This window comes from Buteo buteo, chromosome 14 (assembly GCF_964188355.1).
Source record: "Buteo buteo chromosome 14, bButBut1.hap1.1, whole genome shotgun sequence".
Lineage (NCBI taxonomy): Eukaryota > Metazoa > Chordata > Aves > Accipitriformes > Accipitridae > Buteo > Buteo buteo.
Genome location: NC_134184.1, coordinates 13,167,089 through 13,183,986, shown reverse-complemented (window position 1 = coordinate 13,183,986; position 16,898 = coordinate 13,167,089).

The following is a 16,898-nucleotide window of genomic DNA, read 5'->3' as shown; positions in this document are numbered from 1 at the left end:
ATACATTTAAAGGGTGTTCAGGTGCAACTTAAATTTTTAGCCTTTTGCTCCCGTTGCCAAGACAATAAAGTCTACCTAAGTCCCATTTTTTACTAATATCAGCTCTCACCTAAATGATATTTGGAGAAGAAATTAATAAGTACTGACATAAGTTAGATTTTCCGGTATAGAACAGGACTGCAGTTGGATGGTAGCTGCAAAGGGTTTTAAGCAAGTATGGGTACAATGCCAATTTTTGTAGTAAGAACTCTGAATTCGGGCTAGTGCTTTGTTTCCTGTTTTTTCACAGTTTAGCCAGTTTCACTCTTGATTAGACAGCTCATCTCAGACACAATACTCACAATATTTCTACTTACATCTTCCCACTCAAGCCCTTCTGTTACTGAATTTATAGGCCATGCTATCTAATAGTGTCTGCTCAATAGTGTTAAACATAGTGTTATTCTATCAAAAGTTCAAGTCATCAGCTATGCAGAGGAGAACAGGAGTGTATAAATCCTTATGATTTCATTAGTAAAAAATTATGCAACACAGTTGCACTACTGGAGACATTAAATTCCCAGTTAAATCTTAAAGAATAATAACAACAGAAACAAATCTGAAAACAGCAAATTGAGTGCTAGAACAGATGAAGCTGGGAGAAGGAAAAAGAAGAAATTTGTTTGTGAGGAGGTGGGAAGATAGCCAGAAGTCTGAAACGTAGCAGCAGAACTTATTTCAAGAGAATTAGAATGCTGAAGGAAATCAGTTTGTGATCTGTATAACTACATTGTCCATGACTGCTAATAAAAAAAAAAAGTAAACTACTGTAAACTACTATAAGTAGATTTACATTTAATATGCATGTTCACTGAAAAATTTTGTTAAGGTCACTAATAAAAAATATTTGATATCCATAAAGTTGATTAGCCTCTGCTCTAGAATCTAAATGTCAAATCTCAGAGTTGTATGTCAGACATATTTTTACCATAAAATCATTAAAGCTATCTGAATATAAATATTTCAAGAAAGTGCACTTCATTCTGACAGTCTGAAGCCAAAGTAGTGCTAACTAGTCCAATTTGATCATTCTGTGTTTAAATACATCTAAATGTCAGCTGTGGGATTTTCAGCACCTCTTAAGTGTTCTCATCTATGATTATTTCCTTTTTCATGTATTTCCTTATAGCATTACGTCTTAATCTAACTTTTCTTATGCTGATTTATGCTAATTTATGCTAACTAATACATCTTAAGACCTATGCAAAAGTCTGAATGTTTGGAATAAGAGTATCAAACACGTACCAGGGTCTGGGCTGAAATAAAGGATTTCAGAATTCTGTTGATCTGCACCAGGATACTTCATATCTGATAATGTTGTTGCAGTATTTCTGTGAAAATTAACCTGAAATGTAATGCAAATCCAAAGAACATGGCTAAAAACTCATAGCATATTTAAGCTTATGTTTTATTTTGAAGCATGGTTCTTAAAATAAAAGTAAGCTGGTGTAGCCATGAGTGAGCCGGGTAGTGTAAATATATGTCTGAAAGTGCATGCTGACTCAGAATCCATATGTGAGATCATGATCTGTAGGATCATGACTGCATGACGCATGTATATAGACAACTCCTACATCAAAATATATTCTTGGTCAAAGGCTTTTTTTTTTTTCCTTTTCATTTTGAAGTTATTTTTCATGTTTTTGTACTCAGTGCAATTCAGTATCATCTGTCACCTAGTAAAATGATAAATGTCTTCAAATTAGTCCTCAAAGGGCCTTTGTTAAGACTACAGTGCAAACATCAACTGACATTTTTAAGGTCGTGACCAATACCACTTAAAAGTAAGATTAAATAAAAGTTCAGTTCCTCACCGAAACAAAAGTGCAGAGTTCCTAAAAGGCTATTAACAGCTATTTTGTAGACACCGCAAGTTCTAGTGTCTGAATTGGAGGATGAAGCCCATCTTGAAAGACCTGTATCTTATCAGCATTTACAAATCAAGAATGTAAGTTCATGAAGGTAACAAGAGAAAATAGTGTTGATTTCAGCTGAGGTTTTTTTCCAGTTCTTTTCTATCAGAAAATCTACAGTATCTACTTACTAATTTTTAAAGTCCTTTCATAGTGTATGAGAAGTGTATGCCCTCATATATTGTTCATTCTTGTAAACTCTGTCATTTCCAACTATAATTGTCAACAATGATATATATGAAGTAGTAATGATAAAGAAATTTTAATAAGTATGGACTTGTAAGTACACACTTAAATCGTGTATTTAGTATGTACATATCTACCTATTGGATGCCCAACTTATCAAGTATAATCTAAATCTCTCTTGTGGATTCTTTAAAAAATGGTAATGTGTGATCTTGAATGAAAAGGAATTAAACCAAATTTGATCTGGTGTGATCAGGTAATGAAAGAACAGTACAACTTATGTTTGCTGTTATTATGTCATTGTTTCCATCTTTATCTTTCCTTATATTATTGTCTTAACTGTGATCTTGAGCAGGTTAGAGATTTGAGAAATATTGCCATTCTCATTTTCTGCTCATCTACAAGATAACTCTGTCTTGTTACCTTTGGTATCTTCTGCTCATGAGATCTTGACACTGTTCAGTCATTTCTGATTGCCTGATTCTATTTGTACTGTCACTAGTCTCTTTCTGAAAACGCTTTTCATCTTCCTGGCTATGGTAAAGATGTGACTGATCCGTCCTGAAATTTTATCTGGTATCAAATCCTGCTCCAAATATTAAGAAGTTGCACACCTTTTTACAATGCTTTACAGCTATAATACATCAGTTTATAAGTTAAATAAATATAGGAAACCATAGCAAGAAATTCAGGACATATATCATTTGTGTTTCAATTATTAATAAATTTTATTTTGGTGGATAAAACAAATTAATAAATAAAAGAATGAATTAAAATAAGCATTAAAGACTGGAAGATGTAGTTGCAGGTTTCATCTTCAGAAAACTAGGCTCCATTGTTTGGATACAATTTGTGATATTGTATGAAGCACTGCGGTATAAACTTCAAATGAAAATAGTGGAGGAGAGAGAAATGCCCTATTCTAAATAACAGACTCAGAGGGAGAATGATATGTGGAGTCTAATTAATGGCCAGATTAAAAAAAAAAAAACAAAAAAAAACAAACAAAGAAACAAAAAGCAGCTGGCTTCCTACAATACAGAATGGAATTTAAAGTTTGGAGCTAAGCATTGAACTTTACTGGGCAATACAGAGGCTGTAATAAAAAAAACCAAAACAGTATTATCTCCAGAATGGAGGCATTCTTCTCCTAAAAGCAAGCAGGTAAGAATGGACCTAGTACTTCTTGTATGGCTTATGTTTGCACAAAGTATATTTGCTAGACAGGGCTTGTTAATGACTTTTTCAGCACCTTTTGAAGTTTGGTAGATTTTTGAAAACAAGAAGACACCACAAAGTGACTGCTTGGGCTAGGGAAGTTCTATGAATGCAAAAAAACCCACAGAACTTGAGGTTAGTAGACAATTTGCAGAGGAATTGTAAAGATGTGTCTTGAATTTTAATCTTTTCTAATATGAAGTTATGGCTGTGTGAAATATGTTAAATTCTGAGTTGGATTTAGGCTGAATGCCCACATAAAATATTTTTAAATCCCTCAATTCACTTTTGTATCTGGCTCCTGAGTATCTAGGGCATTGATTGTAAAAGAAGATTCCCAGAAGTATTTGCAACACATGATAAATTACAAACGCTTTACAGAATCAGTGGGAGGTATTGTCACTCAAGTGGTATTGAGGGCCTTGTAAAGCCATCTGGCCAGATAAAATTACAAGGGAGGAACTGATGAATAGCTGACCCTTTAATCACAAATGTGCTATTTATCTCTAACCCAGTTTAGCAATAACTTAAACTAGATTTAGGAAGTTCTGAAAATTATCACAAGTGAAAAGGAATGTGAAGTGAGGGCTGACTCAGATCTGTAGTAGACAAGACATCTATGATTAAAAAGAACTAGTTTTGCACAGCCCCTAGCAGGTTACACAAAGAGTGACTGCTGTGGTAGGAGAACAGAGAAAAAATTAACAGACTAGGCAGTCCTGGCCTAACAGCATCCAAGAACAGTACCAGGACCCAGGAAGAAGTATTGGACCTCAGCCTTTCCTATGGGGATGTGGAAGATGTGATCAACAGTTTCTTAGCCATACCATAACATACTTCTAATAGACATGGAGTTGAATTGACATACCCTGTAGTTGTTTATAAAGTCTCACCACAGGTGACAGGTTGTACTGCTATGTCTGTGATTTCTGTGTGTGTTATGGTAAGCCAGAATACCTATTCATTGTTATTGTAGGATTCCTTTGCCTGGTTTCTGAAGGAACTAACTACTAAGTGCACCCAAAACATTTCCTCAGACTATTGAGTCTGTAAGTGACAGCAATCCTCACGTAGTATGAGCAGGAGAGCAATCCAGATCATGTATGTTCTAGTAGAAGTGATAAAAGGAAGGTCTTTGGAGAGACTGAGGAATGGGAGGGCTTCTTACCATTTCCAGAGAGCGTTGACCCCTATGTGGGTAGCATGCTGAAAGAATGATTAGACTATATTGTACGCAATTTGTAATGAAGTGCAGAGAATAGTCCTATCTTGATCATCCTCATTTTCAAGGTTAGTATGGACCAGAGAGTAAATAGGCATGATTAGAGGCAAATGAGGTAAAAACTCACAACTTCAAAGGTTAAATCTCTGTAGTCTTCTTCTGCTGTTTATAGTGTGGAGGAAAAAGAAAAGAAACAAACCTGTACAGTCAAGATGACAAAAGAATTTCAACTGTGAGATACAGTTATGTTAGCTCAAAAAGGTCAATTTCATGCCATATAGGCTGTCCAGAAATTTGTGATACCAAGAGCTGTCTGAGGACAAAAAGTTTTAAAAAAAAAGAATGGAACAAAATAAGAACAAAAATAGAAGACTAAGCTCTAACAATCAGTGGGCATGTGAATTCTTTTCTAGTTTTATTTCAGGGCTAAGTACATGTGCTGGGAACACGCTATTAGTATCCATCTTGTACAAACATCTTGACTTCTTATTGCTGTTGTGTAGTATGTCAAGATTTACATTGTGAAGTATTAATTTACTGTCTTTTCTGCCCACACTAAGTACCTTAAAAAATGCATCATCTGAGACAAATGATCAAGAGCTCATTGAAAAATTGCTGCACATTTACAACTGACTATGACTTTATTACAAGTCACAGACTATACATTACTTAAAATCTGGTCAGTACAGCAATATGCCAAGGAAAACAGTGTTTATATCCTACTGCAAGCACAATTTTTTTTTTTGCTACAGGGTAGATTACAGGTAAGAATGATCTTTTGAGCATCTCTGCAGCTACAATTGTCCAGAGGCTGCTTAATGAAGTTTACAGTGTCAGAAAACCATGACTTTGCATACTGTACAGTCTTGGACCAGAACTTTTATGGTGACTCACACAGCCTGCCGGATTTTACTTGATACATAAGCTCTCTCTGTATATCACTGGCAATACGTAGAAGCTGTTTGTTTTACCCTAGCACTATATATCTCATTACTATTCAAGCTGGGCCAGCTTGAATAACTCTCCTTCAACAATACTATCTACAACACAAAGTCCACCTTCAGAAGATATTGTCTGAACCTCGTATAAGAATACAGGTGCATTTTCCAGTTCAAAATCCATTTTATCCACTTCCTAGCTCCACAGTATGGTTAGAACTGAGTGCAAACTACTCTGTGTCCTTGTTTTCATAAAAAGAGAAACTCAGGCTGCAGACCAGATGCTATGGCAGGCTCCAGCAGTCATCTACTCTAGTCGGTTAATGGTCAAGATCCCTGACTTGTTTTGCAGGATGTCTGCAGATAAGTTGTCTAAGTGCATCAGAAAACCATGGATAAAGAACTTGAAGGAATGAGTTCTGACTTTTCCAGGAGTTATTTCATATATTAATAAAAGACTGTGACTGTACCTGTGTCACTTCAAGAGCTTCTTGTCAAAAGAGCAATGGCTGTGGTAGTGTTAATGAATGAACATGTAAAGCAGATTTTAGACTTGCAGTGCTAAGTCCAGTTTTCCTAATAGCTGCACTTTGCTAGAAATAGAAGGTGAATTTTTGGAATATCAAGACAGAAATCGTGACAGACATCCAAGGGTATGAAAATATTCTTATCTCTAATTAAAATCACTGAAATATACACTCATGGGCTAGTCATAGTATTTCATGTTTTCTCCTGATCACACATTATAAATTCACCATATGGGCTGTTCTGTAGAAAGCTTTTATTTCCATACCCTCCAACTCTCAGAGCTAAGAAAATAACACATAACATTGAACAAGACTCCAACAGTGCATTTATATTGGTTCTCTGCTTGGCTTTGTTTCCTGTGGCATTATTATGAGAAAGGACAGTCCATGTTTTTTCTATCATGAGCTAAACCTGGAGGTTCAGATGTTTAGAAAACTTTCCCAGACCCCAGATGTATAAATTCACATTTATTTTATTTCCATGTTCAATTTGGATTTTTAAAATGGAAAGATATGTGATAATAGAATTTATATATACTTTAGCCATAGGGCACTCTTGTTCACTGAAAGGTTGCTGCTTTTTTCTTCCCTTTGGGGTCTCTGAAGGAGCTCTTGACTCCATGCAGCTGGCTTGCTGAGAGCTGAATAAACCCACACTCCAGAACATAGAATCATGTTGGTAGTTTTTATTTAAACAAAAGAAACATTATAGTGTCCTTATGCTAATAGTTATTCCCTGAGGGTGATTCCATGTGTGAGTCTTATTATTCTGTTCACTGCATATGGGTAGATTGTGTTCAGTTACGTAAGGACTGAAGTAATTTGCATTACTCTAGTTTTAGATCAATAACAGTGAAATCAGAATCCATCATTTTATCTTTAGAAAAGCCTAATTTGTTAAATAAAAATGAAAATTAGACATAGAACTGCAAATGTGAAACCAGATCCTCAGTTACCATAAATCAGCACAGCTCCATAGAATTAAATTGAGCTATACAAATTAACCCCACCTGAGGGTTGTCCAGTCTTGTCTTATAATTAGGACCGTAATTTCAAACCACTAGGAAGATAGTGTTCAAACAATGGGGAGCAGTAAGAAAGAAGTGGTGTATTTACTTATTTAGGAAACTATATGCAGGCTTCCAAACAGAGACACATGTCTTTGAACAAAGTATAGACCTGTAATAATAGAAAAATTTAAAATAAGTGTGAGAATAATTATTTAATTAGCCTGCACACTCAATTAGATTTAGGAAAGTATCCATACAGATGATATGACAAAGTTATCCCTTTCTCCTTTGCATTAGAATATTCTACTGTATAGGCATTGACTGGAAAATTGTCTTTTAAAGAGATAGAGTCACACTAGGATACATAGTGAACACAAACAAAGTAAGAACAAAGTGCTTCTTTACCTGAAGTTATATGAATAACATTGGATGAAAATGTTAACAGGAACAATATTCTTAGATGCTGGAAGGAAAAGTAGTTTTCCTGGGTTTAGTTAAAGAAATATACTGTCTTTCTTATTTACTTTCCAGGTTATGATAAAAATAAACTTCACAAGGGGATTGCAATTGACCTGTGAATATTTTCCATAATCCTTTATGATGGATCATGATGAAAAAAAAAAAAGGAAGAAGAGGTATTTCAGGGCAACTAATTTCAGTTGAAGAAGAAGAATTATTTCAACCTGGAAAAGGCTGCATGGTTGTGGTGGGTTGACCCTGGCTGGATGCCAGGTGCCCAACAAGCTGTTCTATCACTCCCCTTCCTTAACTGGACAGGGGATAGAAAATATAACAAAGTGCTTGTGGGTCGAGATAAGGACAGGAGAGATCACTCACCAATTACCGTCACATGCAAAACAGACTCAGCTTGGGGAAAATTAACTCAGTTTATTACAAGTCAACCAGAGTAGGGTAATGAGAAATAAAAACAAATCTCAGAACAACTTCCCTCCACCCCTCCCTTCTTCCCGGGCACAACTTCACTCCCAGATTCTCTACCAAACCCCCCCAGAGGCACAGGGGGACGGGGATGGGGTTTACGGTCAGTTCATCACACGTTATTTTCTGCTGCTTCATTATCCTCAGGGGGAGGACTCATCACACTCTTCCCGGGCTCCAGCATGGGGTTCCATCCACGGGAGACAGTCCTCCATGAACTTCTCCAATGTGGGTCCTTCACATGGGCTGCAGTTCTTCACGAACTTCTCCAGCATGGGTCCTTTCCACGGTGTGCAGTCCTTCAAGACCACACTGCTCCAGCATGGGTCCCCTGTGGGGTCACAAGTCCTGCTAGAAAACCTGCTCCATGGGCTCCTCTCTCCACAGATCCGCAGGTCCTGCCAGGAGGCTGCTCCAGCGCAGGGTTCCCACAGCCTCCTTCGGGAACCCACCTGCTCCAGCGTGGGGTCCTCCCTGGGCTGCAGGTGGAGATCTGCTCCACCGTGGACCTCCACGGACTGCAGGGGGACAGCCTGCCTCACCATAGTCTTCACCATGGGCTACAGGGGAATCTCTGCTCCGGTGCCTGGAGCATCTCCTCCCCTTCCTTCTTCACTGACCTGGGGGTCTGCAGGGCTGTTTCTCTTACATGTTCTCACTCCTCTCTCTGGCTGCCATTTCTGTCTGTCCCAACTTTTTTTTCCTTCTTAAAAATGTTATCACAGAGGCGTTACCACTGTCACTGATTGGCTTGGCCTTGGCCCATGGCAGGTCCATCTTAGAGCAGGCTGGTATGGGCTCTCTCAAACACAGGGGAAGCTTCCAGCAGCACCCCTGTAACTCCCCTGCTATCAAAACCTTGCCACACAAACCCAATACAATGGTCTAACAAAGTTCAACAAGTTGGTGACCCTACTCATAATGTTGGAGAGCTCCAAATGTAAAAAAAAAAAAAAACAAAAAAGAATCTCTGTACCTATTTTTGAACAAGTTTGCAGTCCTTTGCCAAAGTATGGTAAACTAAAAGTGTAAAGGCAAAAGAAAGTACAGATTAATGCACTCTACAATTTTGCCCTAAAGATCAGAAGTTATTTCCAGCCTTTTCATAGTAAACCTGCACTTGACTATGAGACCAAGTAAAAAGGAGGCACAACCATTAGAATGCTGACCAGCAATATGAAGGGAGGTGACAGGTGTGACCCCCTTCACATATTACTAATGGCAGGTCAGTGAAAACCACTGCTCTCAGCAGTAGAGTTGCCTGGGAATTTTCTTCAGTCAGTTGCCTATGACTAAATAGAGCACATGACCACTGATTTCAAGCATGGGCCAAAACCAAATCTGACTTCACTGAAAGTTATCTTTCCTGTTTCTGCCTGTAGTTAACAGTGAGGCTTAAAACCAATCCTTCATTAACTATTCCTTTTTGTTTTCTTCCAGTCAGTAATTTAGGGACTTTCTATTATGGAAGCTAATTAATAATCATGGGTATCATAGTTTGTCCGATATCTCTTAAAACCTATCATATTCCTTACCTTCACAACATCCTTTTGCACAAAAATCTCCACAATTTAATTATGCCATTCATAAGTCTGTATAAGGCAGGTATCTCTCAAAAGAGGCAAGCACTATGCAAATAATAGATTTCTCATTTAAAACTTTACTACATTATTCCTTTCAACAAGTCCTCACAAATCTTGCAATTATTATTCCCTTCTCTATCAATGACAACTTCCTCACAGCAGGCATCTGACTGAAAAAGGGTAAGATATCACATATTCTTCTTTTGCTGTTGTCTGTTCTGAATCTGCAGAAGACTCATAAAAGCCAGGAGACAAAACACCCACCAAGAACGGCTAATAAAAGCTACTCCTGTGGTTTGCTACAAAAAGGTTTGACATACATTTTTGAAAACCTGAGAAGAATGAGACAAGAACAAAGAAAATACAGAGTTGGCATGCAGTCTGCAACCACTTATACAGCAGAAACTCCTGCTCAGAAATGACCATGCAGTGTAGTAAGACCTGAAGTTCACATCATCCTCCAAGTCTCCATATTAGCTTGAAGTATTATTTTAGCCATATGCCAGCACCGTTTCAGGACTTATACTATGCATTTGCACACATACATGGCAGTTGCATGTAGGGCTCACGGTAGCTTCGTGTGAGGGACAACTGGAGTTTATATTTAGTCCCACAGATCCAAACATATTTCTCTGAGGTACATCTTACATGCCACCTGAGAAAGACACTGTTACTCTCCGTGAAACTCAAAGTATGTTATGAACATCAGTCCTGAGTGAGTAACATCCTACAATATCTGAGCATCCTACATCCAAAACCAGTGATTAATAGAGAGAGTTGAATTTCAATGCCCTCCTCAGAAAAAAAAAAAAAAGATAAATAGAATAACTCCTTTAAAAGTTTCAGTATTTTCAAAAGCTTTTCCTTATTTCCATTTTTTTCTCTGAATTCTTTAAGCCTTTCCAAAACACATGTACTATATATACTGATCCATTCTGTATTTTCCTAGCCAGAAAAATATAACACCTAATAGGAGCCTGGATCATATTACTCTTTGGATACAGAGTTACATCCAGAAATCATCAACTGAATTAAATTAAGGTTATTTTATACCATTGCTTTTTTTAATTCTTGTAATAAGGTGTTTTGGGTCTGTGTGGTGGGGTTTTGGTAGCGGGGTAGGGGCGGCAGGTCCGGCTGCTGCTGGAAGCTGCTGGAAGCTTCCCTGGCTGGGAGCCGGACCCGCCTCTGGGAGAACAGATTCCAGAGGGGAAACCTGCCGGGAGTCGGGGGACCGGGATGGGAGAGGAACCCCTGTGCAGATCCCGAGGGCAGGGAGGAAGGAGGGGATGCCCCTGCAGCCCGTGGGGAGACCAGGCGGCAGGCTGTGTCCCCCCAGCCCACGGAGGGGAGCGGGGGAGCAGATGCCCACCTGCAGCCCGGGGAGAGAGGAGCCCACGCCGGAGCAGGGGGTGGAGGCCCCCCAAGATGGCCGCCGCTCCCTGGGAGCAGCCGGGGACTGAAGGACTGCGGCCTGCGGGAGGGACCCGCGCCGGGGCAGTTTGTGAGGAACTGCAGCCCACAGGAAGGACTCACGCTGGAGAATTTCGTGGAGGACTGTCTCCTGTGGGAAGGACTCACGTTGGAGAAGTCCGTGGAGGACTGTCTCCCGCGGGAGGGACCCTGTGGCAGAGCAGGGGAGGAGTGTGGAGTCCTCCTCCCCCTGAGGAGGAAGGAGCGGCAGAGACAAGGTATGAAGGACTGACCCCAACCCCCATTCCCCATCCCCCTGTGCCGCTGGGGTGGAGAAGGTGGAGAAAATCAGGAGTGGAGTTGAGCCGGGAAGGAGGGAGGGCTGGGGGGAAGGTGTGCTAAGGTTGGGTTTTACTTCCCGTTATCCTTGTTTTGTTTTGATTTGTAGTAAATTAAACTAATTTTGTTTTTTCCCCACTTTGAGTCTGTTTTTTACCCGTGACCATAAGTGGTGAGTGATCCTTCCCTGTCCTTGTCTCAGCCCACAAGTGTTTCTTCATATTTTACTCCTCCTTGTCCCACCGGGGCTGGGGGGGGAGGAATGAGCTAGCGGCTTCATGGTGCTTTGTTGCCGGCTGGGCTTAAGCCATATCATAACGTTTATTCAAAACCTTAATCCTGCAATTTATTTACTTATTCGAGGTGATAATAAAATGAGACAGTTCATTACCTCTTTTCCTGCTTTTCAATATGAAACTCAGAGTTTAGTTTCTGTATCAATAGGCTTTTACACTCTTAATTTTTGAAATTAATTTGTCATAATTTTTAATGTGTTATAATTTTTGAAAATGTTAAATATGTCACTTATGTTTACTTTAAATTACCCAACCCATTACATTTGGTGCTTGAGGCTATAATTGTACAAAAGCTGAGTCAGATCCTTAAGTCTTCTTCTTTATGAACTTATTTTCAGATAACCATGGCAATGCTTGGCTCTTGTGGGCGATTTTGTTACTTCTTTCAAAAGTATACTGCTTAGTTAATACACATGAGTTCAAGACAATAATAAAGACAAATCATCTGAAAAATGAAAGCACTTCACTGCAGATCATTTAAATGCAAACATGTAACTTCACTCCTCTAAAAGAAAAAGCAAGCAGCCCTTGCAGACTGGATTTGCAAACACTGAGGTGGAAAAAACCACTGTGATTTTTTGGATAGCTTCTTAGAGTTTGTTGTTGGCTTTATCCTCTCTCTTTACCTTTCCTGTGTTTGTCCATCTTTTTTACTTTCTCTTTGATACCTACAAAATGCTTCTCTTTCTCTCCTCCACTCTCTTCTCTCCAGACTGGAGAAGTTTTGGCGCTCTTCTTCACATAGCTATAGACAACAATAAGTCCCCTGTAGCCTTCTCTTCTTCAGGCTAAACAAACCCAGTTGTCTCAGCCTCTTCTCATATTCCATGGGCTCCTGTGGTAATTGGCATGGGTTGGGAGTGGCTGGAATTCTAAGGGAGGAGGCAGGAACAAGGTAGCAATTTAAGGGCAAGAGACACATTAGTCTCTCAGAGAGATGCAGAGAACCTTTGAGAAGGGCAGACTGCGAGCACCTGCAATGCTGATGGCCTGTTTAGGTGCTTCAGAAATCTGAATAGGCTGATCAGAAATGGATATTATCTACCCAACCCTTTAACTGATTGCATCTGGGGTAACTCAGGGAGAGACCTGGAAGAGACCCTGGGAGGCCTTGGAGAAAGAACAGAGGGGATCCCAGGGCCTGGCCCCAGGATCACACACGGCACAGCCAGAACCCCTGCACTGGCCCACCTGACTTTTCTCCAGGACTGCATTGTCTTCCCCATGGGACAGAGAGGTCATATCACTTGTTAACATTAGACATATCTGTAACCAGATGTGCGTTGGCATCCGAGTCTATTTAGTCTCTGCACTGTCAATTTGGTATTAAACCACAAGAATGAATGTTGATGTCAGAAGTGGGATACCATTAGGCTAATTGGGTATCTGTATCTGTGTGGGGATAGGTGGGCATTAGGATCTGCAAGCTGAGGCTGTGGCAGAAGCTGTCTCTGGGCAAGGGGCTGTCATGAGAGAGGGGTGCATGAAGCTGCCTAATTCCCAAGTTTGGGCAGTGAGCTGGAGAGTTGTTCATGGCTTGATGGGCATGTGAGATGGCAGGCCAGAGAGATGGAGATGCTACTCATTGGTGAGCCAGAGAATGAAGGGTACAATTCTCACTAGAGACTTACTCAGGATTTTCAGGATTGTGAAGTATGTGTCATGACAAAGAAAACTCAGCAGAGAAAAGTATTTACCACCTATTTCCAACATAGTTTTCATCTGTCTTTTGAGCTTATTCAGAAATCCTAGTCTCCTCTTTGGTAGTTCAACATTATAAATGTTAATAAATTAATACAAAATCTTCCTCTCAGAACTGCTGTGAGTAGGCAACTGACATGAAAAATAGCATTTCTGGAATTTTTGCATAAGAAATTTTATTTTCCCCCAAATGAAATGTATTTTCATGGTTTCTAAGTATACTTTAAAAAATATTTTTTGACTGTGTATTTATGCATCAAGAATAGGTGAACCAAGTCTCCACTGAAATTTTATGTTCAATTTAAAGACAGTTAGTTTGATTACTATTCATACAGCAAACTCATTTGCATAAATCTGTTAAAAATGTAAGGATTAAAAAGATGAGATTTCTACAGTTTTGTTTATACTCTATAGTGTATAGCATGCATTTAAGTTCAAGAGAATATAATGGTAGAATTTTATTTAGACAAGACCCATTTACCCTATGTGAGAGGAGGGAATGTCCCTGTAACTTTAAGGCCAGCTCTTTTCTGACCTCAAAAGCCACAGTATAATCTTTTGTTTAAGAGGAAATATTCTTCTATCCATTACCACACTTATGATGTGTGCGGAAAATGGCAGATACCACTTTTTTGTCTGTGTAAACAGAATATTCAAGTATTCAGATGATTGCTTTATAGAGCTATATTTATTATAAAATTGTGGGACAGGATGAAAAAATTACTTTACACATCAATTCTAACCATGTTTCCTATTGAGATCCACCCTATTCTAGACAGCCCCCCCAAAAAACCCAATCCCCCCCCAAAAAATATTTGATGATTTTATGATTCTATGATACTTAAATCTGTAATTTACTCAGCCCTCAACATGAGGTCCTTTAAACAGTTATGCCCATGGCACAATCCATGACATGTGCATGACATTGTACATTGCGATGGCTTCACTAACTTAAGCAGTTATTACCTGCAGGATATATGTCTGATAACATCTTGTCAGTTTATGTTAATATTGAAAAAGGAATTCATAGCACATGAGACAAAAGATGAAGGGAGTGGTTACTGCACAGAAAAGGTGAAGAACGTTCTTCTGTATGATTGTACTGGGTTTTGGCTGGGATAAATTAATTTTCTTCATAGTAGCTTATATGGTGCTATGTTTTGGATTTGTGACTGAAACAGCGTCACAAATGATAACTTTTTATTAATGATAAATTTTGTTAAATGATAAGTGATAACACAGGGATATTTTCATTATCACTGAGCAGTGCTTACACAAAGTCAAGGCCTTTTCTGCTTCTCACACTGCCCCACCAGCAAGGAGGCTTGGGGTGCACAAGACATTGGGAAGGACACAGCTGGAACAGCTGACACCAACTGACCAAAAGGATATCCCATACCATATAATGTCATGCTCAGTGATAAAAGCTGGGGGAAGAAGAAGGAAGGGAAGGTGTTCAGAGTTATGGCATTTGTCTTCCCAAGCAACCATGTGATGGAGCCCGGCTTTGGAGATGGCTGACCATTTGCCTGCTGATGGGAAATAGTGAATGAATTTCTTATTTTGCTGTGCTTGAGAGCACAGCTTTTGCTTTACCTATTAAACTGTATCCCAACACGAGTTTTCTCATTTTTACTCTTCCAATTCTCTGCCTCATTGCACTGGGGGGCGGTGAGAGACCAGCTGCGTGGGGCTTAACTGCTTAACAGTCTATCTTAAGTTGGTTTTAAGTACTTTTTGTACACTAGTTTCGTGAGTAAATTGTGTTAATTCATTAATTTTAAAAAATAAAATATTTTCTATTTTTCCTATAACTATTTACGTTGTACATTTAAATACTTGTTAAGGAATTTCTTCTGAGAACATTGGTGGACTGATACCCTGGAAGTGTGTGCTTTGAGCACATTTCTTAAGAAAAGTTTAATACCTTTATTTTGGCATTGATCCAATCCCATTTTAGTAATATTTTAACTGTTATTTTCAAGTTCCTTAAATTTCTTTTTTTTCCCATTAGCAAAGCGTCTCTGCAGAGGGTTAAAGAGCAGCTTGCATCCCTCTAAGATTATAAGACTTCGCTGTTTTCATGAGTGGAGAAAGCCCTGAAAGATCCATTTTACTTGCAGAGTCAAGAAATGACTCCAAATACAGGTTTGCAGATTTTAGTTTCTACAACGACCCCTCCAAACCACCTGTGGAAGTAGGATTAATCTGTGCTAGGTAAAATGTTGATGTCAGTCAATAAATGTGTTGAAGCATGGGGTAATTCAGCTACAGTTCAGTTTCTGCTTTAATACTTTTATGACCTTCTCCAAGGCTCATAACTCTGCATTCTAAGATTAAACTGGTACATTTGTTCAGGACAGTATATTTATAGTGAGATTTCATGAACATAAACCCTAATGATTCCTCATCTTCATAATTCAACGACATTTAAAACAACACATGCTTTAGATGTATATAAATGAAATATCTGCATTTCATAAAAGACTTTTATTTCTATTAATGACATCCCTGCTTTTGATCGCCTTCTGCCATTATCTCTGATTTTACAAGAGTCATCTGAGCGTACTGGTTATATGAGAATGTATTTTCAAATATTTTTTCTTTTAAAATAGTGTATTCATCAAGTAGTGGATTATACATGCAAAAGTATACTAACTATGTACTAATTGATAACAACTTTCCAATAATTTCCCCCTTTTTGTTGTCATGTATTTCAAAGGTATTTATCTCTGCAAAATTGCATAAACATTATTTCTAAAGAATAGATTAAGTTAAAAAAAAGACAACTTAAACTATTTCTTATTTTAGACATTTATTGGAATCACTGTTTCAGTTGCACTTGATCAAAAATGAGTTCATAATATTTGTTGTACTAAAGATATTCATAAAATATATATGACAAATGCTCTTTATTTCATTAATAACTATGAAAACTGTGGAAATTACAACACAAGCTCTTCTGAAATTCTGTTTAATTCATTAGTAGATAGGTTTTACTAGAACAGATTCAACATTCTTCTAACATTGTTATGTTACTGATGTGCTTTTTTTTGTAATGCTGACATGTCATACCTGTTAAGCAAGCAAAATATAATTTTCAAGCATAGTAATGCCTGAAGTGCCCAATGAAGCTTGACATGTTGTTGAGACTCTGACCAGTAATAAAGAACAGCACAAGAGCATATCATGAAACCACACAGCTTTCCAGCTTCCAGAAATCATGGATTAGAAACTTCCTAAACAAGAGGATAATACTTCAGGTTTTAGAGACCCTTCTTTTTTTTTGTTGATTACTTCCTTTACTCTCTCTCTCCTGCACATTCTCTCAATTATCACTATGTTGGTTCAGTAATATGAAGATCAGTGATATAAACAAATTGTATAGACAATGAAAAACTGTGAGGTAAAATAAATCTGATTAAAACAAGAATCCTACCCTCTTTTTTATGTTTATAAATGCATTTTCTTACCACATTTATGTTAAGAGTTCTTCCACAAAGCTCTGCTAGCAGTGTAGTAGTGTCTCCAAATTACCACCTACCCTGGCCCTCAGATAATATTTTTTGCATAA